Raw genomic sequence first — 25,109 nt, forward strand, 5'->3', positions numbered from 1 at the left:
GGGACCAGCCATGTCCTGTCTGGCATCAGGCTGCAGTGTCACAGGAAAAACAGGGTCTCCACCCCCAGATGGTGCCCATTTCCACCAAAGGAGCCTCTTTTCTCACATTGAATCATTCATCCACCTGTCACTTCCACGTCAAATGACAAACACTGTACGTCCAATGAAACAAAGTACAAAAATGAATCTGTCCCATCAGAAGATTGGGTGTAGACACAACGGGACCTCTGGTGAGATTCCTCTCACAAGAAACTTCCAGAGTAGGTAACAGGACAGAGAGAAGCCAGATGGGGGGTTCCCAGGGTCTGGGCAGGGGGACAAGTGGGGAGTGAGGGCTTCAGATACACGGTGTCCCTTGGGGACTGATATATTCTGCACCAGGATCCTGCGATGTGGTCACACAGCATTGTGGGTGTAGTCAGGACTCAGGAATTGAACAATGTACAGAAATTAAAATTTTTATTTGACATTAATGGGGCTAAAATGATTCAAGTAAAAGATTAAAAACATGATGACTAGTAGAAATACCCAATTCCTTGCAGTATCAGGGTCAGGGGAAGGGGCAGCACAGGTCTCCCCAGGAGCTTCAGGGTCCCCCAGGTTGGCTGCCAGGTTTCCAGGGACAGGAGGAGGCACAGGGACAGGGGCAGAAGCCAGTTCGGGAGCAGGACCCGGCTGACTCCTCTCAGGGGCCTGTTGTCCCTGCCCAGGTGCCGGGTCACCTGCAGGCTCCTGGGCCCCTGCAGGAGTCGCTGCAGACGCCACCCCTGCCTCCAGAGCTGCCGATGCCCCAGATGGGGCTGAGTCGGGCTCTGGAGCCGCTTCTGCACCTGAGTCTTCAGAAGAAAACAGAGTGAGAGTTGGAGTGGTTCCAAGTTCTCAGTGTGACAGGAGACAAGATCACACACACACACACCCACACCCTGTGCCTGCGTCTCCAGGCGCCTCTGCAGAGACACAACACATCCCAGAGCCTCCCAGAGAAGCCGCAGCCAGGACCCCAGCCCAGAACCTCTTGCCCCCTGCAGTCCGCAGCTGGGCCCTCTGAGGCCAGACTTGACTCCTGGCCCCACACCGCCCTCTGGGGGCTCCTCCCTGGGTGGCCCAGCACCACTCAGCCCCACCTACAACTCCCACCACCAGCTTTTTCACCCTCGGGCTCAGCCTCCATGGGCTCCTGGTCCTGACCAAGGACTGGTCAACCAGGACCCTGTGGAGGGCCAGGTCGCTGAAGGAAGCCTTCCCAGGCAATGTCCAGGCCCTGCTTCTGAAACCTCGGACCGCCGCTCTCTCGCCAAGTCCAGGGTGGCCCTTGTGGGCCGCACAGCATACATCCAGTAGTATCATGGAATAAAACTTGACCTCCACCAACCTCGTGCCGATAGCATCTGATCTCTGTAAAGACAGTGACCGGCGGCCGGCCCGGAAGCATCACAGCCCTGCCCCGCCATCCTCAGTGTCCTTCTGCCCCTGCCCCTGCTGCTCCCGGATGGGACCCAGACCTGAGTGTGCACTGGCCTGCACCTGGGATGCAGCGACACACACCTGCAGGGCTCGGGATGGACTAGTCCCTCCCAGCCAGCCTTGACCTAGTGTGTGAGCATGACCCGCCACCATGCATCTGACCCCTCATCAGCCTCCCCCTGCTCATGTGGGCCCTCTCCACCATGATCTCCCTTCCACACAGACACACAGAAACACACACGGGAGGGGACCGGGGGTTGCACAGGTCAGGTCAGAGCAGTGTCATGCTTCTGTCCTGCCAACCCTAGTCATGGGTTCTTCCCTCTCAAGCCTTTCTCAAAACCGACAGATGCAAGTTCTTTACAGAAAAATCTGGCTTAAGAAAAGGCGGAAAGGCAGAATGTAGAAACTGGTTTTTCCTCCCTCCTCTCTGTGTTATGTTCCTCAATATCCAATGTACTTTTTCAAAGCTTTAATGTAAGAACTTTGCTTCAGGGGCCCCTGGGTGGCTCTGTGGGTGAAGCGTGGGACTGCAGCTTAGGTCATGATCTCCTGGTTCGTGAGTTCCAGCCCCACGGCGGTTCTGTCTTGTGAGACTCTGTCTCCTTCTCTCTCTGCCCCTCTCCCACTTGTACTCTGTCTCTCAAAAGTCAATAAATGTAAAAAACATTAAAAAAGAACTTTGCTTTGATGACTTTGACTCTAATGATTTTTACTCTAATTTACAATTAATGTCAGGATTTAAATGGCAGTCTGTGAAAACGTCTTAGATGGAGGGGAGCTATAGACATTAAATATTAATTTATATAATTAAGAATATAAGGAACAAAACCAGAAACATGTATCTGTTACTTAAAAAAATGTATTTATTGTAGAAAATACCCATAAGAAAAAGAAACATCATGACCTTCTATCCTTTCCCGCATCACTGTATTCTCCAGTCATATTTTAAATTCTTCTGATAAAAACAGAGTCATAGTTGATGTGGGTTGGTAAACTAATTTCTACTTGAGATTAAATTAATAAAACTAGAAGCATAATCATACATGCTTTTCTACTAGGGAAATATGTACACAATATTAAAATACCCATTTTACTGATTTTCAAGTGTACATGCCAGTAGCATCATGGATTCTCACATTGCTGGACAAGCATCCCATGATCCATCTTTAGATCTTTTTTATCTTACCAAACTGAGAGTGTGCCTGTGAAACAGTAACTCTCCACTCACCAGCCCCTGGCACCACATGGTATTTTCCATCTCTATGAACTTGACACAGGTAAGTACCTCATATTTAAGTGGAATCTTGTAATTGTCCTTGCCCATCTACTTCACTTAACTCAGTATCTTCAGCATTCATCCATGTCATCACGTGTGTCCGAATTTCTATTATGTTTTTAAATATAATTAATTGTCGAATTGTCTTATATACAACACACAGCGCTCATCCAAACAAGTGCCTTCCTCAATGCCCATCACCCACTTTCCCCTGTCCCCCACCTCCCATCCAGTTTTTTTGTTCTCTGTATTTCAGAGTCTCTTATGGTTTTCCTCCCTCCCTCTCTGTAACTATTTTTTTAGTTCTATTATTTTCAAAATGAGTAATATTCCATTAGGTGAATATGCCCTGTTTAGTTTCTCCAGTCATGGCTGGGTGGACACGCTTATTTCGCATCTGGCTATTTTGAATAGCGTGCTGTCAGTGTTGTACAAAAGTTTAAGGTCCTGTGTTGAATTCTTTGGAGTAAAAATCCAGAGGTAGCTTTCCTGGATAGGGTAACTCTGTGTTTTTATTTATTTTCCCTGTGTTCCACAGTAGATGCGCCCCTTTCTACTTCTACCTGCATTGCCAAGGCCTCTAGGTGGCTACGATTTGCAAAGATAGGTTCAAATTCTGTGAATTCTCTTTTCATCAAGTTGGCAATGTCCATGGATGCACAAAAGTGTCTAATCTTGATGAAGTTCAACTTCTCTATTCTTTCTTTGGTTGACTATGTGTTTGAGTGATCTCCAGTAAGCTAATACTGAATCCAAGATCATGAAGCTCAACCTCTATGTCTTTGTCATAAGTTTTATCATTTTCCCTCTTACATTTGGATGTTTGGTCGATTTTGTGTCAATTTCTGCAGAGGGTGTAAAGTAGGGTCCTACTTCATTCTTTTGCATGTGGATATTCAATGTCCCCAGCATTATTTGTTGAAAGAGCATTCTTTCCCTATTGAAATGTGCTGGCAACCCTATATGATTTTTTAAAAATCAACTCATGAAAATTTTAATTTAAAATCTCTGAGGAAACGGAAGATCTTCTTCCTCAAACACACTTGAGGCTGAAGTTCTTTTCATTTTTTTAAGTTCATTTATTTTGAGAGAGAGAGACAACATGAGGGCGGGGGGTGGGGCGGCAAGAGAGAGGGAAAGTGAGACACTCCCAAGCAGGCTGCACACTGTCGGTGCAGAGCCTGACACGGGGCTTGAACGCATGAACTATGAGATCATGAGCCAAAATCAGGAGTTAGCTGTTTCACCGACTAAGCCACCCAGGAGCCCCAAGGCTGAAGTTCTTCCGTGGTTAATAAAGTACATTGTATTGAAAAGTTTAGAGGCTCAAAAAGATTGTTCTCTGATTAATAAAAATACTTAATGCTGCTCAAAAGTATAAAATAGAGGGGTGTCTGGGTGGCTCAGTTGGTTAAGCCTCTGAATTAGGTGTAGGTCATGATCTCAGGTTCGTGGGTTCAAGCCCCACGGGCAGGCTCTGGGCTGACATCGGAGCCTGGAGCCTGCTTCGGATTCTGCATCTGCTTGTCTCTCTGCCCCCTCCCCTCTATTGCTCTGTCTCTCCCTGTCTCAAAAATAAATAAAACATTAAAAAAGTATAAAATAGAGTACAGTACAAAGCAGTCTCTCCAAATTTTTTTTTATGTCTTTATTTTATTTTGAGAAGGAGACACACAGAGTGAGCAGGGGGAGGGGCAGAGTGAGAGGGAGACACAGAATGTGAAGCAGGCTCCAGGCTCTGGGCTGTCAGCACAGAGCCCGATGTGGGGCTCGAACCCACAAACTGTGAGATCCTGACCTGAGCTGAAGTCTGACGCTTAACCGACTGAGCCACCCAGGCGCACCTGTAGTAATCTGCATTTTAGACGCTAATCCTGTATACCTGTCACCTGTCAGTTCTTCTTCTAGGCCTATCCTATTCACACTGTATTTTTCAGTCATGATTTTGGTCAGTGAATGATCCAAAGCAGCACTTAAGTCTTCCTTAGAAAGTTCTCTCCACTATTTTTGTATATGTGAATCTCCCTTTATAAATTTTGCTCCTTCTATGACAGTCCATGAAAATCTGAGTTGATCTGGTGGCGGGATAAGCCCCATTCAGTATTTTCTCATATTTAGTAATGATTGTTTTGTGGTAACATCATCTTTTCCCATCAGAACCACACAGGCCTCTAGGAGAGGACCGGCGCCTGACCGCCCAGCACCGGCACTGCAGTGGATCTCGGCAGGCTCATGGTCAGGATTCAAGGCATCAGATTCTCTCACTTTAAATAAGCAGTTGAAAGAAGAGGCTGGTGATTAAGGGACTCCAAAATCTGGCCAGGTAGTACAATGACGGTGAGGCATTGCTCTAGTCTCACCGCTATTGATAATTGCCAATTGCAGTAGATGTCCTGTGTAATAGGACTTCACATTTTCTGACAAGAACTTCACACTGAATTCTGTTTCTTTAAACAGGGTCTCTCAGTTGTCTTTTGAAGACAATTCCTCCATTGGGTCATTGTGGCTAAGTTTCTGGTTTTTGCATGCTTTAAAAGCTCGCGATGTTTCCTGCACCTGAAAGTATCGTTGTATTTAAAAGGGGCCATATGCTGTCCCGGCCTGGCACGTCAGGGAGTGTTCCCGGTGTGCGCTGCACGCACTCTGCGGGTGCGTTCTGGCTGCCCTGTCCACTGGCCAGACCTCTGCAGAGCTCCTCCTTGTTTTCAGGGGGGATTATTGGACCTTTAATTAGGTGTGTTTTGATTTGTTTGTTGTCGTAAGCTTGGAAAAAAGGAGGAAAGCCTGATCCCCCAAAACAAGAAAGAAAAGGAAAGAGAACAAAGAATACCGAGTGAAGAATAAAAAATCTGTAAGGCTGACTCCAAAGAAAAAGAAAAGGAAAAGAAGGAGGAGGAGGAGAGCACAGGAGGGAAAGGGAAGGAGAAGGAGAGGAGAAAAAAGAAAGGAAAAGAAAAGATAAAAAAACTAATCAGAGCGAGAGAAGGAATGGAAAAAAAACAAACAAGAAATTTTTTGCCCTATTCCAAAAAAAGAAAAGGAAAAGAAAAAAGAATAAAATGTAAGCCTGGTCCTATTTCCACCAGAACTGCAAGTACCATTGTGAAACCCTGGATTTTCTGTGCACTTGGCGCATGTGCAGTGAGGACTGTGCTGACCTGCAGGAGAGGTCCGCGTTGCAGTGTTGGCTGAGAGCAGTCCTGTCCCAGTTCATTAGCAGATGCCAGGCATGGAGGGGGGCTGGGGACACGGTTTGGTGTAAGCGAATCCCTCCTGCACTGGGGGCCATTGTGTTGCTCTCTGAAGTCTTACCATACTGATGCTGGGGGGAAATGGCACCACCCCAATCTCTCCTCCCAGGACCAGGGATCTTCACACACACACACACACACACACACACTCACACACACTGACTCACTCACACACACACACACACACACATCCTGCTGTTCAGGCAGCCCACACAGAATAGCAAGGGTGGTCAGTGACCCTGCACCACAACTCTCCTGTGTTTCTTCTTTGGCCCACAGCTGGAATTCAAAACCTGAAGTCTTAAAGACGCCGGCATGGTATGGATCCACTCCCTTCCTCCAGCGTGGAACCTCTCCACGCCGGATGGAGAGGATCTCCAGGCTGTCCCTGAGAAACAGTCCCACGCCTGCACAGTGCACAGAATCTATGATGTAGCACTGCTAAAAGCAGCAAAGGTTGTATTCCCTCTGGGTGCCAGGGAAAGTCCTTTGGCTGGCACCTGCAGGGTCTTTTGTCCCTGGGGAGGCAATAACCCCTCTTCTAAAAGCACTCCGGGAAGGGGATTATTCTCTCCCAGTGCACCCCGGAGATTTCTCCACTCCAGGGCTAGCTCCCTCCTCCCCAGGAGCATGCCACAGTCCCCTCCAAAGTCATACACATCCAGACCTCGGAGATCGAGCTCCAAATGTTGTTAAAAAAAAAAAACAAACAAACATAAACAACACAAAAAAAACCTGTACTCATGGCGAATTTCCAGATGCAGCTGCTGCCAGCAATTCTGAGCATCCGATTCCTCTATCCCCCACTCAATGGAGGCAGACACAGAGGCAGGAGCAAGCTGGTATGAACAGAGCCATGCTACTGGAGACGTTCAGGCCCCACATAATCCCAGAAGCATAATGATTTGAATGTACTATGGACTTTGACACATTCAGTCATTCAAGATCCCTAAATCCACATGACGATCCATGGGTTTTACAGGTGTCTTTGCCACCCAGCTCCAAAAGATTGTGCAGGGGACTAACCTGCCACTGTGTGAACACCTGCACCCCAGGCAACAGCCCGACAGAAGCCTGGGTGGCAGGTGCTGCTCTGAGAAATGGCTTTCCTTGTTTGTTGGAATGTGATGCAAATGCACTGGAGACAGTATGGCATCTTTTTATATGAAATGTGCCTCAAATTTAAAATTAGGCCAAGAAATATCGAATCACCTTTCTTTTTTTATGTTTATTTACTTTTGAGAGACAGCGGGAGCCGGTGAGGATCAGAGAGAGAGAGGGAGATACAGAATCTGAAGCAGCCTCCAGGCTCTGAGCTAGCAATCAGCACAGAGTCTGACGCGGGGCTCGAACCCAGGAACCATGAGATCATGATCTGAGCTGAAGCCAGACACTTAACCGACTGAGCCACCCAGGCACCCCTCGAATCACCTTTCTGGATGCTGGTGGGATGGGGAAATGGGGAGGCCCAGCTGAGGGCGGTGGCATAGCGCACCTGTCTTCTCCTTTCAGCCTGATGCCAAGTGAATGAGCATCAATGTTCAAGTGGACAGCCTGGCTCTGAGAAGTTTGGTGTTTCATCTCACTATGATCTGGGTGCTCACTTTCTGCTTCTCCTGCTGCCCTCCCACACCCAGATCCAATTTGTTAAGTAAGTGGTGGAAAAAGGGGGTAACTGGGGGAGGAGGGCAAAGTCCCCAAAGCCCACTTTCCTTTGCTAAGCTCTGCTGGCCTAAAGTACATTTAAGTTCCTTCTTCTCTCCAGAGAAGAACCCACATCACCCTTAATTTTGTATACCGCTGCCATGGCCGTCCTCACCTGTAAAATGGGATGTACACTAGTACCCATCTCCTCAGGCAGTTGCTTGGGAACTTGTCAGAAGAGAAAGTTCTTGAACCCCATGCCAGCCCCGCTGCATACAGACACTAGGTCAGTAATCAATTTTCATAAGGCCCCGGGTGATTCAAATGTTGGCTCAAGTTTGAGAACCACTATCACAGGGTTGTTGTGAAGAGTAAATGACGGAGCAGCTAGAACATGCTGGCACCCAAGGGTTATTCAGCTATTAGTATCCTCATTGTGGTCACCATCTCCATCACCATCATCATCATCACTGCTGTCATCACCACCACCATCAGCAGCATCAATCATCCTCCTCCTCCTCCCCCTCCCCCTCCTCCCCCCAGGAATCCTTCCTGTCAGTGCTCTCCTGTGCAGGAGTGCTGGCTACGCTGACGTGGAGGGGCCTTCCCTGGGGACTAACTCCTGGCACAGCCGTGTGTAAGCTGACTCTGTTAACAACAGAAAGTTCTCTGTCTCAACTCTTTACCATCATCGTACAGGGACTGATATTTCCCTGTGCCCCATTTCTTTTTCTATACAGAACATTATTTTTATTGTGATACATTTCACATCTCTAAAATCCACCATTATAACTGAATATTTCAGTGGCTTTTATTAGTTCACTCTGTTATGCAACTGTTACCACTATCTAATTGTAGAAAATTTCCATCACTCCCCCAAAATCCTCATACATTACTCCCAGTGTGTTCATTTCTCTCCTACACCCATTCGCATATTCTCCTTTCTGTCTCTATGTGTCTATTCAGGACACTTTATATCAATGAAATAATAAAATATGTGATCTTTTATGCCTGTCTCCTGTCATTTAGCATAATGTCTTCAAGGCTTATTCATAATATAACATGTATCAGTACTCAATTCCCTTTTCCTGGCTAAGTAATACTTCAATGTATGAAAACACCATATTATTTTATTTTTTACCTTTATTTATTGTTGAGAGACAGAGAGAGACAGAGCATAAACCTGGTGGGACAGAGAGAGAAGGAGACACAGAATCTGAAGAAAGCTCCAGGCTCTGAGCAAGCTGTCAGCACAGAGCCCAATGTGGGGCCCAAACACACAAACCAGGAGATCATGACTTGAGCTGAAGTCGGTTGCTCAAGCAACTAAGCCACCCAGGCACCCCCAAAATGCCATATGTTTTTACTCACTGATCAATTGATGGACATTGTGTTTCTTTCACTTTCTTGCCCATTATCAACAATGTTCTTATGAATATTTGTGTACAAGTTCTCACATGAGTACACATTTCCATTTCTCTTGGATAAATTCATGAGAATTGTTTTGTATAACTTTTTGAGGAAGTACCAGACTGTTCTTCACAGTGGCTATGTCATTTTACTTTCCCACAGAAATATATGAGGGTTCCAATTTTTCCATCTGTTTTCTAATACATCTTATTGTCCATTTCCTTTTGTTAAGTTTTTTTAAAAAGTTTTAATGTTTATTTATAATTGAGAGCTAGAGAGGCAGTGCCTGAGCGTGGGTGGAACACAAAGAGACTGAGACATAATCTGAAGCAGGTTCCAGGCTCTGAGCTGTCAGCACAGAGCCCATTGTGGGGCCCAAACTCAGAAGCCATGAGATCATGAGCTGAACGGAAGCCAGATGCTTAACCACTTGAGCCACCCAGGCTCTCCATTGTCCATTTCTTAATAATATTCATGCTAGTAAGTAGAAGTGACATCTCATTGTGGTTTGCATGTCCCTAATGAATTATGATGTTGAATATCTATTCATGTGCCTATTGGCTATGTGTGTATGTTCTTTGGAAAAGTGTCTATTCGAATCATTTGCCCACATTGACTTTGGGATCACTATTGTTTTATTTTTACTTGTAATAGTTCTTTATGTATTCTGGATATGATATGTCTATGAGATACATTATTTGCAAATATTTCTCTCACTCTGCCCACTGAATTTTGGCTCTCTTACTGGTGTTCTTCTTTGAATTTATGGTTATAAAATAAAATCTCGGTTACAATACATATAACATGTAATTTATCATTTATGCATTTTAAGTGGGCAGTTCAGTGGAATGAAGTATGCTCACATTTTGTGCACCCATCACTACCATCCATCTCCAGAATTCTGTTCACCTTCAAAACTGAAGCTTTGTGCCCGTTAAATAATTCTCCATTCCTCCCTCTCTCCCCAGCCACTGCTACCCATCATTCTACTTTCTGAGAATATACTAAAATCTACTGAACTGTATACTTTCATATGGTGGATTTTCTAATAGGTGAATTATATCACAATTTAAAGAAAAGAGGAAGGCAATTGACTGAGGTCATTAGGCATCCTATCATGTCTCATAACATCACTGTATTCTAGTGGGGTTGACCAGCAATTGTCTGGCCTTCTCTGACCCATCCGCCAGGTCAGTCAACGCAGGTCCTGAGGGAGGGAGTGAGAATTGGGGGGCAGGGGGACACAGAGAATGGAGCAAGACAAGTCTCTGATCAAGCCTCGTTTATTGAGAGACCACACACGTCTTATAAAGGGTAGAAGGCGGGCAGCTGACGTGAGTCAGTTGCTAAGAAACAAGGGCGAGGATAAGGGAGAAACTAAAAGCACAACACCTGGGAAACCAATAAGAGGGCCCAGCCTACAGGCCCTGAGCTGGACGTGATAATGCAGCTCTGCTGTGCTGGGAGTGATAACGCAGCTCAGCGGTGCAGGTGGCTGATCTTGCAGGTTGAGGCACGTGTCTTTTCTTCTGGCAGCTCTTCTGGCAGCTCCCCACACTTCTCCTAAGAAAGCTCTATAAGAAAATCAAAGAAAAGAACAGTTTGTGAAGAAATGTTGAGAGCATGGAGGTAGCACTCTTCTTAACCAAGTGTCTCATCTAGTGATTTCTAAAAGGATGCGCAGAATACGGGATCAGTTGGTTAAGGGTCTGACTTTAGCACAGGTCGTGATCTCACTGTTTTTGATTTGGAGCCCCACGTCGGACTCTGTGCTGACAGCTCAGAGCCTGGAGCCTCTTCAGATTTTGTGTCTCCCTCTCTCAGTCATATAGCATGTTCACCCTTTATGTCAGTACATATAGATCTATGTGGTTCTTTTAGATGGCTATGCAGAATTCTTCCACAGGGACATAGCTGGTGGGGGACATTGACCTGTTCTCAGATTGATATTTTTCCCCAATATAAAATCTGTACACATATTCGTGTGGATATTTCTTTACCTTCTTAGGAAACATACTAAATCAGTTAGTATGTCCATTGAAATTTTGCAGATATCTTCTAACTGCCCTCGAAAAATGCTGAGCCAATTTCTACTTCACACAGTATGTGAGATTTTCTCACACACACCCATCCTACTTCACACTGGATGTGTTAATTGAGAATGGACAGATTCAAATTGTTCTGCAGACTTCTCTATGATAGAACTCAACTCATTACAAGAGGTTTTGCTTTGTCTGTAATATAAAAAAAACAGATTAGTACTGTCTGTACAGTACAGTAATGATCTGTAGTGGGTAATCAATTCTTAAAATAGAATCATGAGACATGTTACTTTTTGCCACAAGTGGCCATGTACAAACCAGTCTAAGTAAATAGAAAACATATAGTCTTCCTCTTTTCTGCCTTATGTCTATTTTAGATGTATACAGGTTCAACGAAGAAAAATTCTTAATCAGTCTCAGAAAAATATGAACTGGTGTCATTCTTCTTTCACACACCAATCACATAATTTTTTTCAGAGCATAAATGTATTATTGCTTATTTATTATGAACCCCCAGTGATGTGTCCAGAAATCAGACAGTCAGCAATACTTCCACATCTGCAGACAGCAATGAGAGTCATGTGAAAACTATGTCATTGCCCTGGGCCTGTCACACAGGCTCCATCCCCTTAACCAGTACTGAGATGGAGCCTGTAGGTAAGGAAGGGCTGGCAGCCACCAGCTGAGTCATGAAGATGGCAGGAGGCTGGAAGGCAGCAACACAGGGTGACATGGTCCCCAGAGCCAGTTTCTTCTGCAGGTTTGTAAGGTCATGTGGTCCTGACCTCAAATGTGTGCCCTGGGGCAGGAAAACTGTCTGGAATATGAGACGTAATTCTGCCTAGCATGACTCAACTAAGCTGCTGCAACCAAAATGCACTACCTCCTTTCCCTGCTCTCCTTGACAGTTCATGAATAAATACTATGATGTAAAATCAACAACGAATATCATGATATACGATAGATTCAAAGTGCTGAAAAGAAAAAATCTATAGTCAAGGATATTCTCATTATCAAGGCTATCATTCAGAATAGAAGAAAGATAAAAACTTTCCCAGACAAAAGTGAACGGAATTCGTGACCACTAAACCAGACTTACATGAAATGTTAAAGGGGACTCTTTGAGTGAAAAGAAAAGACCATATGTAAGAGTAAGAGAAGTAGAAAGCACAAAATCAGTAAAAATTAGTATATCTATAAAAATCAGCCAAGAAATTCACAAAATAAAAGGGTGTAAAGTATGACATCATATATATATCTAAAATGTGTATAGAGGGAGAGGGGTCAAGAATGGGTTCAAACTTGAGCGACCACCAACTTAATATGATCTGCTGTATGCGGAAGATGCTATATGGAAAACTAAAGTCACCACAAATCAACAACCAGTAATAGATAAGCAGAAATAAAGAGAAAGGAATCCAAGTCTATCACTAGAGAAAGCCAACTACTCACAAGAGAGGAGAGCAAGGGAAGAGAAGAACAGAAAACAACAACAACAACAACCATAAAATAAGTAACAAAATAGCAGCACATATATATTTGTCAATAATGACTCTGAATGTAAATGGATTAAACACTCCAATCAAAAGACAGTGTGACAGATGGATGAAAGAACAAGGCCCACCTATATGCTGCCTGCAAGAGACTCACTTCAGATTTAAAGTCACCTGCATGTTGAAAGTAAGATGGTGGAGAAGCAATTATAATGCAGACACATGTAAAAAGAAAGCCAGAGTAGCAATACTTATATCAGACAAAATAGAGTTTAAAATAAAGACTAATAAAAGACATAGAAGGACACTACATAATCATAAACAGAATAATCCAACAAGAATATATAAACAATTGTAAATGTGTGTGCACCCAACATAGTAGCACTCAAATACCTAAAGCAGTTAATAACAAACATAAAGGAACTAACTGATAGTAATCTAATAATACTAGGGGACGTTAACATGCCACTTACATCAATGGACAGATTATCCAAAGAGAAAAATCCACAAGGAATCAGTAGCATTAAGTGACACCCTGGACCAGACGGATTTGACAGATATATTCAGAACATTCCATCCTAAAACATCAGAATACACATTCTTCACAAGTGCACGTAGAACATTCTCCAGAACAGATCACAAAATAAGTCTCAACAAATTCGAAGAGGTCAAAGTCTTACTATACAACTTCTCTGAAAAGAACACTATGAAACTAGAAATCAACAAACAAACACACAAACAAACACACACAAACAAACAAAAAACAAACAACACACAAACAAACACAACAAACAAACACACAAACAAACACAACAAACAAACAAAAAAAACCTGGAAAGATCACAAATACCTGGAGTTTAAATAGCATGTTAAGGGGCGCCTGGGTGGCTCAGTCAGTTCGGTGGCCAGCTTCAGCTCAGGTCATGATCTCACAATTTGTGGGTTTGAGCCCCGCTTCAGCCTCTGTGCTGACAGCTAGCTCAGAGCCTGGAGCCTGCTTCACACTCTGTATCTCCCTCTCTCTCTCTCTGACCCTCACCTGCTCCCACTGTCTCTCTGTCTCTCAAAAATAAATAAAGACATAAAAAAATAAATAACACGTTGTTAATACATGATGAATGGGTTGAACACGAAATAAAGGAATAAATTTAAAAATACAGAGACATATGAAAATGAAAACACAACAGCCCAAAACCTTTGGGATTCAGCAAAAGCTGTTCTAAGATGGAAGTTTATAGCAGTACAGGCCGACATCAAGAAGAAAGAAATATCTCAAATACATAATCTAACCTTATGCCTAAAGGAGCTACAAAACAACAACCAAAACTCCAAACCAGTAGAAAGAAGGAAAAAATAAAGATTAGAGCAGAAATGAACAAAATAGAAACCAAGAACAAGGAAACAATACAATAGAATAGACAAATTAATCCAGGCACTTGATCATTGTGAACATCAACAAAACTGATAAAACCTTTAGCCAAACTCATCACAGAGAGGAAGAGAGAGAGAGAGATGAAATAAAAATCAGAAATGAAAGAAAAGAAATAACCACCGACTCCACAGAGATACAAAAGATTGTAAGAGAATATTACAAAAAATTATATGCCAACAAACTCAGCAATCTAGAAGAAATGGATAAATTCATGGGGCACCTGGATGGCTCTGTCAGTTAAGTGTCTGAGTTCAGCTCAGGTCATGATCTTGCAGTTTTGGAGTTTGAGCTCCACTTCGGGCTCTGTGCTGACAGCTCAGAGCCTGGAGCCTGTTTCAGATTCTGTGTCTCCCTCTCTCTCTCTGCCCCTTCCCTGCTTGGAATCTGTCTCTTTTTGTCTCTCAAAAATAAATAAATATAAAAAGAAATTTAGAAAAAGAAATGGATAAATCTCTAGAAACACATAACCTCCCAAACTTAAATCAGGAAAAAAATAAAAAATTTAAATAGGCCAATTATCAATAATGAAATGGAATCAGTAATCAAAAACTCCCAATAAACAAAAGTGCAGAACCAGACAGTGATTCTACCAAACACTGAAAGAAGAGTTTAAACCTATTCTTCTCAAATTATTCCAAAAATAGAAAAGAAAAGAAAACTTCCAAATTCACTCTATGAGGCCAGTATTACCCTGATACCAAAGAGAAACACACCACACACAAAAGTAAGAGAACTGCAGATCAATATCTGTGATGAACTTATGCAAAAATCCGCAACAAAATACTAGCAAACCAAATCCAACAATATATTTAAGAACTCATCCACCACGATCAAGTGGGATTTATTCCTGGGATGTAAAGATGGTCCAATATTCACAAATTAATCAGTATGACACATCACATCAAGAAGAGAAAGGCTAAAAGCCATATGATCATTTCAATAGATGCAGGAAAATGTTTGGCAAAGTACCTTTATTTGTGGTTTTTAAGAAACCCTCAACAAAGTAGGTTTAGAGGAAACATACTTCAACCTAATAAAGGTCATATATGAAAACCCACAGCTAATTGTATTCTTAATGATGAAAAACTGAGAGCTTTCCCCTTGAGGTCGGGGACACGAAAAGGATGTCCACTCTCACTATGTTTATTCAACAGTTCTGGAAGTCCTAGCCACACCAATCAGACAAAAAAAGGAATAAAATGCATCTAAATCATTAAGGAAAAAGTAAAACTAACTATTTGCAGATGACATAATAAAATCCTAAGAACTCCTCCAAAAAGTTACTAGAGAAATGATAAATAAATGAGTAAGGTCACAGGATCCAAAATCAATGTATCGAAATCTGTCATATTTCTATACACTGACAATGAGGCAGCAGAAAGAGAAATCAAGGAAACAAATTCATTTATAATTGCACCAAAAACAATAAAATATCTAGAAATAAACTTTGCTGGGAGATGAAAGACCTCTACTTTGAAAACTATTAAACACTGATGAAAGAAATTGAAGATGACATAAACAAACGGATGATATTCCATGTGTTAGAAAAACAAACATTGTTCAAATGTCCATACTGCACAAAGAAGTCTACAGATTTAATGCAATCCCATCAAAATACCAACAGCATTTTTCACAGAGCTAGAACAAACAATTCTAAAATGTGTATGGAACCACAAAACACCTTCAATAGCCAAAGCAATCTTGAAAAAGAAAATTAAAGCTGGAAGAAACACAACTCCAGATTTCAAGTTATACTACAAAGCTGTAGTAATCAAAACAGTATGGTACTGGCACAAAAATAGACACACAGGTCAAGAGAACAGGATAGAAAGTCAGGAAACAAACCCACAATTGTATGGTCAGTTAAGCTTTGACAAGGGCAAACATTTGCAATGGGAAAAAGAATCTCTTCAACAAATGGTGTTGGGAAAATTGGATGGCAACATGCCAAAGAATGAAACTGGAATACTTTTTTATACCTTACACAAAAGTAAACTCGAAATGGATTAAGAACCTGAATGGATATCAGACCTGAACCCATAAAAATCTTAGGAGAGAGTACAGGCAGGAATTGCACTCACATGTCTACATATGTCACCTGAGGCAAGGGAAACAAAAGCAAGAATAAACTATTGGGACTCCATCCAAATAAAAAGGTTCTTCACAGCAAAGGAAAACAGCCAACAAAACTAAAAGGCAATCTATGGAATTAGAGAAGATATTTGCAAATGACATATCCAATAAAAGCTTAGTATCCAAAATATATTTAAAAAACTTATAGAACTCAACACCCAAAAAACAATCTGATTTTGTAAATGGGCAGAAGACAAAAACAGACATTTATCCAAAGAAGACATTCAAATAGGCAACAGATACATGGAGAAATGCTCAACATCTTTCATCATCAGGGAAATGCAAACCCAAAGGACAAGGAGATAACACCTCACAACCCATCAGAATGACTGTCATAAAAAACATAAATAATGACCAGTGTTGGTGAGGATGTGGAGGAAAAAGAGTACTCATGCACTGTTGGTGGGGGTGCAAACTCTTTCAGCCACTGTGCAAAAGTATGGGTATTTCTCAAAACATTCAAAATAGAACTACACTACATCCAGTAATCACAGTACTCAGTATTTACCCCCCCAAAATATGAAAACACTAATTTGAAAGGATATAGGCATTATGTTTATTGCAGCATTATTTGCAATTGTCCAATTATAGCAGCAGCCCAAGTGTCCATTGACAGGTGAACGATGTGGTATATGTATATGTATGTATATATTTAATTGATGTATAATATATTTATACATATATAAATATATACACACACAAATGTGTACGGCATCTTTTTTATCCATTCACCTATCAATGGACATTTGGGCTGCTTCATTTTATATACATATATATATATATATATATATATATATATATGTACACATGCTTCTATTATATATATCATATATTACATACATAATATATACATACAGAAATTATATATGGATATATATGACTCAAGATATGTATATATTAAGTCATAATATATTAAGCCATTTAAAAGAATGAAATCTTGCCATGTGCAACAACATGGATGGAGCTATAGAGTATAATGCCAAGCAAAATAAGTTAATCAGAGAAAGACAAATATTATATTATTTCACTCATGTCTGGAATTTAAGAAACCAAACAAATGAACAAAGGGGCAAAAACAAGACACCACCCCAAAGATTCTTAACTATAGAGAACAAAGAGATGGTTACCAGAGTGGAGGTGGGTGGGGGGATGAGCCAAATAGGTAAATGGGATTAAGAGTACACTCACTCGTCTTGATGAACACTGAGTAATATACAGAACTGCCAATCTCTGTATTGTACTCCTGAAACGAATATAACACTGTATGTTAACTAACGAATTAAAATAAAAGTTAAAGGGGTGGCTGGCTGGCTCAGTGAGTTGAGTGACAGACTCTTGATTTCCATTCAGGTTGTGATCCCAGGGTTGTGGGAGTGTCTCTCTCTCTCCCTCTGACCCAATCCCTACTTGCCCTCTCATTCTCTCTCAAAAAAATAAAATTAAATTAAAATTTAATATTCTATGTACACACACATATCCACAAACAGAAATGTATTCGTAACAAAATAGAAAGGAAATGCTCATGACAATTACAGTCTTCCTCACTGGAACTGGCCACGTGGTCCTACATAGCTGGTATTTATAACTACTTTCTTCCATTAGGCATTCTGTATTTCCTTAGCCTTCAATTTGCACCTGAGCTAGCTATGGTTCTTTACATGGCATGGTGACTCTAACCTTCATCTCTTATGGGTCCCGGCCATTATTAGTCCTGCCTAGTTTGGATTGCTGTAATTTTCCATTGATCTTAATCATAGGCCACCCAGAGAGATCTCTTGTATTCCAGACACACTCTTTCTTAGCTCCACTGTGGAGCAGCAAGTGGGGAACATTCACACAAATCAGCTCCATAACTTCCTTTTTTATCTGTTGACTCAGAGGCATGAGGAACCCAAAGTGGCTGGGACGTAGTATTATCTTCCACACCACTGGCTTCACTGTTTTCTTCTTAAACTAAGACCTCTAGGCCAGAAAAGCATAAGGTTATAAGAACAATAAACAAAAATTTACTAGTAGGTCGCTAGGGGTAATAGTGAATGGTGCCACTTCCATTTCCACCCTTTAATTCTCCGACCTTTCTATCCCGTTTGTTGGAAAAACAACACCATATTGGATGCTAATTCACACCATGTACAGACCCTTATCTTAGCTTTAAAGGTATTGCCACCAAGTTGGCACTGTAATTGAGCCTTTGAAGGTCATTCCACCATTCTAACAAGCCAGCTGCTTTGGATGGCAGGGAACATGATAAAACCAATGAGTTCCATGGGCACGAGACCATTGCTGCATTTAATTGGCTACAAAGTATGGTCCTTGAACACAGAAAAACTGTGTAGAATACATGGCTGTGGATAAGGCATTCTACAGACCCATGGATGGTAGTTTTGGCAGAAGCATTTTGTGCAAGGAAGGCAAATCTGTATCCGAACTGTCTATTCCAGGAAGAACAAAGGACTGCCCATTCCATGACAGATGTGGTCCAATGTAATCAACCTGCCACCAGGTAGCTGGATGATCACCCTGGAGAATCGTGTCATATCAGGGACTGAGTTTTGGTCTCTGCTGCCAACAGATTGGGCACTCAACAGTGGCCATAGCCCGGTTGCCTTTGTGAGTAGAAGTTCATGTTTCTGAGGCCATGCACAACCTCCATGCTGCCACCACGGCCCCTTTGTTCATAAGCCTGTTGGGCTATGAAGCGGGTGGCTGGGGAAAGAGGCTGACTGCTATTCATTGAACATGTCATTCTACCCACTCGTTCTCTCCTCCTCCGCTGAGTTCACCCTTTGGTGAGCATTCACACAGGACACAGATATCTCATGTTTTCTACCCATTCAGAGACGTTTATCCACATACCTTTTCCTTACATTTCCTTGGAGCCAATTATCCAGTCATGGTCCTTCCAAGTCCCTGGTCATCCTACTAAACCATCAGCCACATTCATTTAGTTCCATGTCAGAATTTAGTTCCATGTCTGGCCATTTCTCCTTCCAAGCAAAAGGAACAAATACAGCACTAGAAGTTCTGTCCACAGGTAGGATCTCCCTTCCCCACTGTTCAAATATGTCCCAAAGAGGTCTCAATGCTACAGCTATCCACTTTTGGGTGGTGCTTGCCCATCATAGAGAACCAATTATAAACAAGGCCCAAGTCTTCTCTTTCTCTATCAACAGACTATAAAAATACGTCAGTGAGGCCATATGTGCTGGTTGGAAAGAGAAGGCAGAGGTTGGGGCCATGCGCATTTGGGCCTTTTCCTAAGGCAAGTCACCTACTTGTGCCTTCAAGGACTGCTTAGGCCTGATTTTGCACATACCACTTCCATGTGATGAAGGAGTGTTGCTGTGCATGTCCAACTTTATGGCTTGGTGCATCAGATAACAGCCATGAATGATGGTCATCCAAGGTCTCACTGTCATCTGATGACCTGTGGTTAAACTTTCAGTCTCTACTGAGGCATGATGAGGTAGACCAAGACCTATTTATCAAAAGGAGAATAGGGCTGTCCTCCAAAATCGTCAGGGTCTGTGCTGTGATTCACCTATAGGGGCCTGTCAATGGCTCCAAAGAGCACCCGTATCTGGCCATGGCACTTCAAGCACCATTGGATGTGACCCAAGTGGCCAAGTGGGCTGAATAGCAACTAGACCTTGTTCTTACCTCACTCTTAGAAGCAGTGTTTTGGGTCACTCAGTAAATAGGAAGGAGTAACATATCCAAATGAGGAATATATTGCCTCTAAAATCCAAACGTAGACTTGTACCACTATTTTGGTTGTAAAAAAAAAAAAAAAGCAACAATGTATCCTTCCCCTTAGGCATGATATCTCAACCTTCCCCACACCTCTGGACACTCAGAAATTTCACTGAAGTAGAGGTTCTTGAATTTTTGTCTGATTTATTTCCCACCATCTAACACATAAAAGTCTTATGAATATGTCTAGAAAAGTTGCTACCTCTTGCTCAGTAGGTTCAGTCAACATAATGTCACTAGTGTAATGGACCCTGTGATATCTTCGGGAAGGAAAAGGAAATCATGATCCAAGGAAACTAAATTATGACATAGGGCTGAAAAGCATATACATCCTTGAGGAAGGACATGCTTAGTATATTGCTGGACTTTCCAGCTGAAAGCAAGCTGCTGCTGGTTGGTCTTATGGCAGGGATTGGAAAAAGGGCATTTGGCCAGATCAAAGATGCATACCAGTGGCAGAAGTAGTCTAATTTGCTCAACTAATGTAACCACGTTTGTTTTTCATTGCAATTAAAGCCACCACCTACGTAAGCTTACAATAACCCACATTCTCCAAGATTCATCTGTCTTCTCCACAGGCCATATAGGAGAGGCAGGTCGGGATGTGATGAGGATCACCACATCTGCATCCTTAAATTACTTGATGATGGCACTAATCTCTGCAACCTCTCCAGGAATGTGGTATTGCTTCTGGTTAATTGTATTATTAGGAAGAGGCAGTTCTGGTGGCTTCCACTTGGTTCTCCTACTATATCATCCTCACTTACCATCAGGGTACCAATGTGGGGATCCTGCTAGGTATGTGGCTGTGTATATCTATTTGACTTATGCATTCCAGCACCAGAGAAATACCACAGGATGGATTTCAAGACCTATAAGGCCCAATGGGAAATGTAACTATGCTAAACCCCGATTGATTCCCTGATTTCTATAAGCCTATACTCTGTTGGACCACTGTGACATTTGAGGTCTGGAATTAGTGTCAATTCAGAGTGAGTGTCTAGTAGTCCCTAGTAGGTCCAATTATTTCCAGTGTGGAGTTATTTGGGTAGAATTCCATAGGTACAGTGGGGAATAGCTGGTAGAAAGATAAACAGTATACCTTTTGGTAGTATACCAGTGTCCTTCCATGGGGGGCCTGATCTCCCCTTCATTCAAGGGTTCTGGGTCTATAAACTGACTCAAGTCTGGAAATTTATTGAGGGTTAATATCTTTTGTTTTGTGATTCAGGTTAGTTTTTTGTTCACCTGACTTGGAATTTTTTGGCTTTGTTAAAATTTAGCAGTCATTTTGTCTATTTAGTTCTAGGCACACTGAGATCAACTAGCCAATACCACAGGTGTGCATGAGGCAGACCATTCTGATTGGTGCTCTCCATCATGGTGACAGCACCCACGCTGCCTTGGGCTGTTGAGTGCTGCCACTGGCCCCATCACAAATTCACTTCTCACAAGAGTGGTACAAACTAACTATATCTTCAGCATCCTCCCAGTGTGGGTGAGAATGTCTTAAGTGACAAGTCCAATCTAACATTCCAACCTTCCTACACCTGTGAACCCCTGCCTCTACATAAAACCGGGGCAGGTCTGGCATTTCCAATCTCCTCACTATGGGCCACCTTTTGGTCCATGTTTCACAACCAACCAAACAAACTGCTAGGCCCTTTCTGACTTCCTAGCTGCAACATTAAATGCAGAGCCTCATCTTAGGGAGCCCATATCAATGAATTCATCCTAATCCAAGTTTATGTTTTCTCCCCACTGCCTCACTCTCTTAAGATCCATTCCCATACATGTTCCCCAGAATTGATTATGTAAGTTAGAAAGCCCGAGTAGTTCCCTTGGAGTAGAGTGCACCGCCTCATGGGTCACACTTCATAACTCAACGTTAGGGGCCTCTGGGGACTAGAGTCTAGTTATAGGTCTAGAAGCAAAGAAGGGGGAAAGACTCCTTTCTTAATTCAGTCAGGCTTAACCTGTGTTTGATGCTCGGGCTACCATAAAAAATACCATACACTGGTTGGCTGAAATGACACAAATTTGTTTCTTACAGTTCTGGAGGCTTGAAAGTTCAAATTGAATGGGATAGATTGGCTTTATGGTGAGACCTCTCTTACTGGCTTGTCCATGGCCAGCCCCTCGTGGTGTCCTCAAATGACCTTTTCTTGCTGGGTGAGTATTGGAAGACACACACTGAGAGATACAGAGATCTGTTTCTGTTTATGGTCTTATGAAGTCGCCAACCTATCCTTTTAGGAACTGACCCTCTGGACTCATTTAACATCAATTACCTTTTAAAGGTTCCGTATCCAAACAAGGTCACATTGGGGATTAGCCTATGAATTTGGGGCAGTTCACAATTCATGGCAAAGACCATGAGTTTGTAAGGGAGAAATTATTATTTTTACTGTTCTTGACCAGAAATTAGCATTCCTTCAATTATATATGTCACCAACAAATCAGAGTACTATTTATAATACCCATGACTTTGTCATCAGAAGAAATCAGATATTGCATATCACATTATGGTTGGTTTGGATATCTTATAAAATTATTTACTCTTGTCACTATTTTGAAGTTACAGCACTTAGAAGATCTCACACTGGAGTACACATACTATCACATTACCTAATTTGATTGATATATTTTGATAAATATATTTCAATATCAAATCAGCTGGTTAGTATATATATTTTCTTGCAGATATTTAAAAAGTATTATTGTGAGACAGGATCCATGGGTATCATCAGATTGCCAGAGGTGCCAGGGCTGAGAGGCCACCATTATGGTGATTGGATTTGGGGTCACACTCTGCCAGTTAACAGCTATCAGAACCACCCAGGATTGTGTCAGAAGTGATGTGCGGAAATGTGAGCTGACATTTAGCCAGGAAGCCCCATGGAAGACAAAGAAGTTTAATGACCAAGGCCTTTAAATTCAAACTTGAGGGCATTATATTTGATGACCGGTATAGCATAATCATGATCAAGAACTCTGGAACTATGTGAAGGAGTCCTGAAGTCTTGAAAATAAGGATACAGATTTCCACCATGTTGATAGAATATTAGCTACCTACCTTCTCTCATAGAGTTAATTCCGCACTAGCCAGCGCATAGCACGTAGCACCACACAGTGGTACCAGCCCCAGGATTGAAGGTTTTGATTAAAGATAATCAAAGAGAATTGCAGAGGACAATAGTTAATGCTTTGTGCTGCAAACTTGGAGACAGCAACCACAGGACCATAGTCCTCCCTGGGGCCCCATGTCATCACCCCAGGCACAGTCCCTAACCTTCTGCCACTGAGTCCATTCACATTTCTGGAACGTGCCTCCTGTGTCTGTGACATGTGCTGACTCGTGGGGAGATCCTTCCTTCTCCACAGGAACCACCACCTTCTTCTCTTAGCAGAAGATCCCCCACTCCTGAGATATTTCTCCAAGAGCAGATCCTTGGGTACAATTGTCAGGTCTCAGGGGGAGACTGTATCAGAGGATGAAAGGGGGCCTTGTAGCCACCTGCAGACCTGTGTCGTGTGTGACGCAAGGCGGTGATACTTTTGGAAATGCCATTACTCTTTTCAGGTTTATGTTTCTTTTCTGGAGTCATGACCCCTCTCTAGTCAGGGTCATCCTTGTCTCACAGAAGATCAGGATCTGAATAGCAGGTATGAAAAGAGGAAAGAGTCACCATCCAGCAATTGACATCCCAGGTGCAATTCCTGAGTCCACAAGAGTCCTGAGCACCAAGCTTTGAACAGAGAAAACATGTGTCCTAATCCCAGGGCCCAAATGGAAAATGTCTTTTACAGTTACTTTCATCAAAAGATGAAATGTCACTGCCTATGGTCAAGAAGGGAGAAGGGTCTCCCCAACACTGGGAAAGGGCAGTGTTTTCTCAAAGTCCAAGGATATGAGTCTGTTTGCATTCATGCTGTGCATGAGTTGGGCCTAGAGCAGGTGGCTCTGGAAGACACCCATGCTCCGGCTTGGGCCACAAAATGAGCAGGTCACACATCCTGGGATGACAAAGGGCAGCAAGTACAGTTGCTCCTAAGACCCCAGGACTCTTGTACAAGCATAAGAAGGAGGTTCTCCTCCTTAAAGTATCAAAGAGACTAGATGCTACATGAGTGTCTAGAAGTCGCATTTTATTTTAAGAAGAATAGTGAAATATGATAGCTCTCTTCTAGTTCTACAGCCATTAACAAGGATAAAGATTCACAAAAACAAAATGTCAGACTCTCTAATGCGTTAAGACATTTTTATCACAGCAGCCACATGTGCTCAGCTTTGAATTCCTGTGTCCTGACTGGAGACTTGGTCCCCACCCCCACTCTCCTCCACCTGATTTGTGTGCTTCCCTGTTGAAAAGGGAACTGTTCACAGTTGATGCCCCATGATCTGCATAGCGAAGGCTCAATGAGCTCAGAGGAATCGAAGCAGTCTGGGCAATAATCCAACACGGGCTGTGCCAAATGGTGTTACCAGAAAGGTCAGGCTTGGTGCCGATGACCACCTAGACAGGAGGAGATCGCATCCCAGGCGCATGAGGCTTGGGTTGCCTTGAGGTGAAATGTGGACCCCACAACCCCCTCCTCCAGGCACCTTACAGCAGTGTAAACAGCACACAAATGTTTGCAGGGGTCAGACAGGAAACACACTGCTGCAGGGAAGATGCACAGCCCGCTGCCCCCCTGCTTGCTCAGAGCTCATGATCCAGACAGGGGTGGCAGCAGAAGGTCCAGCTGGCTGGTCACACTCACAGAACAGCACCAGGAGCTGGACCCCAGGGGCTCCGCACTGCCCTCTGAGACCCCACACCACCATGGTGCCCAGCTTGGTCCTTGTTCTTTTTCCAGGAGGGGGCGAGACAGCTTCCCACCCTCACCTGCTCACTGGGAAGTTTTTTACTGAACTGTTTTTTACTCTGGTGAAATATGCATAACCAAACTGACCCCTTTCACCATTTTCATTTAGTGCATTCACATTGTTTGCCATCTCACCGCCCTCCATCTCCAGAACATTCCTCATCTCAAACTGAACTCTGTCCCCATGAAACAGTAACTCCCATTCCCCTCTCCTCCCACCCCTTCCATTTCAACTGTAATGAGGGTAACATTTTTGGAAGTTTTATGTTTATTTTATACAAACCTGCCCTTGATCACCAAAAGCATCCATTACCTTGGAAAGTGTTAGGAGTAGCAAAG

General features: G+C 42.8%; 1 protein-coding gene and 1 pseudogene across 1 annotated transcript in view; both read right to left on the bottom strand.

The window, feature by feature from the left end:
• The window catches only part of DAPK1 (death associated protein kinase 1), a 470,647-nt gene that overhangs the window by 259,098 nt on the left and 186,440 nt on the right, over nucleotides 1-25,109 (bottom strand).
• Nucleotides 3,183-5,236, bottom strand: LOC115276858 (annotated as a pseudogene).

The sequence above is a fragment of the Suricata suricatta genome, chromosome 13, assembly GCF_006229205.1.
Source record: "Suricata suricatta isolate VVHF042 chromosome 13, meerkat_22Aug2017_6uvM2_HiC, whole genome shotgun sequence".
NCBI classification, from domain to species: domain Eukaryota; kingdom Metazoa; phylum Chordata; class Mammalia; order Carnivora; family Herpestidae; genus Suricata; species Suricata suricatta.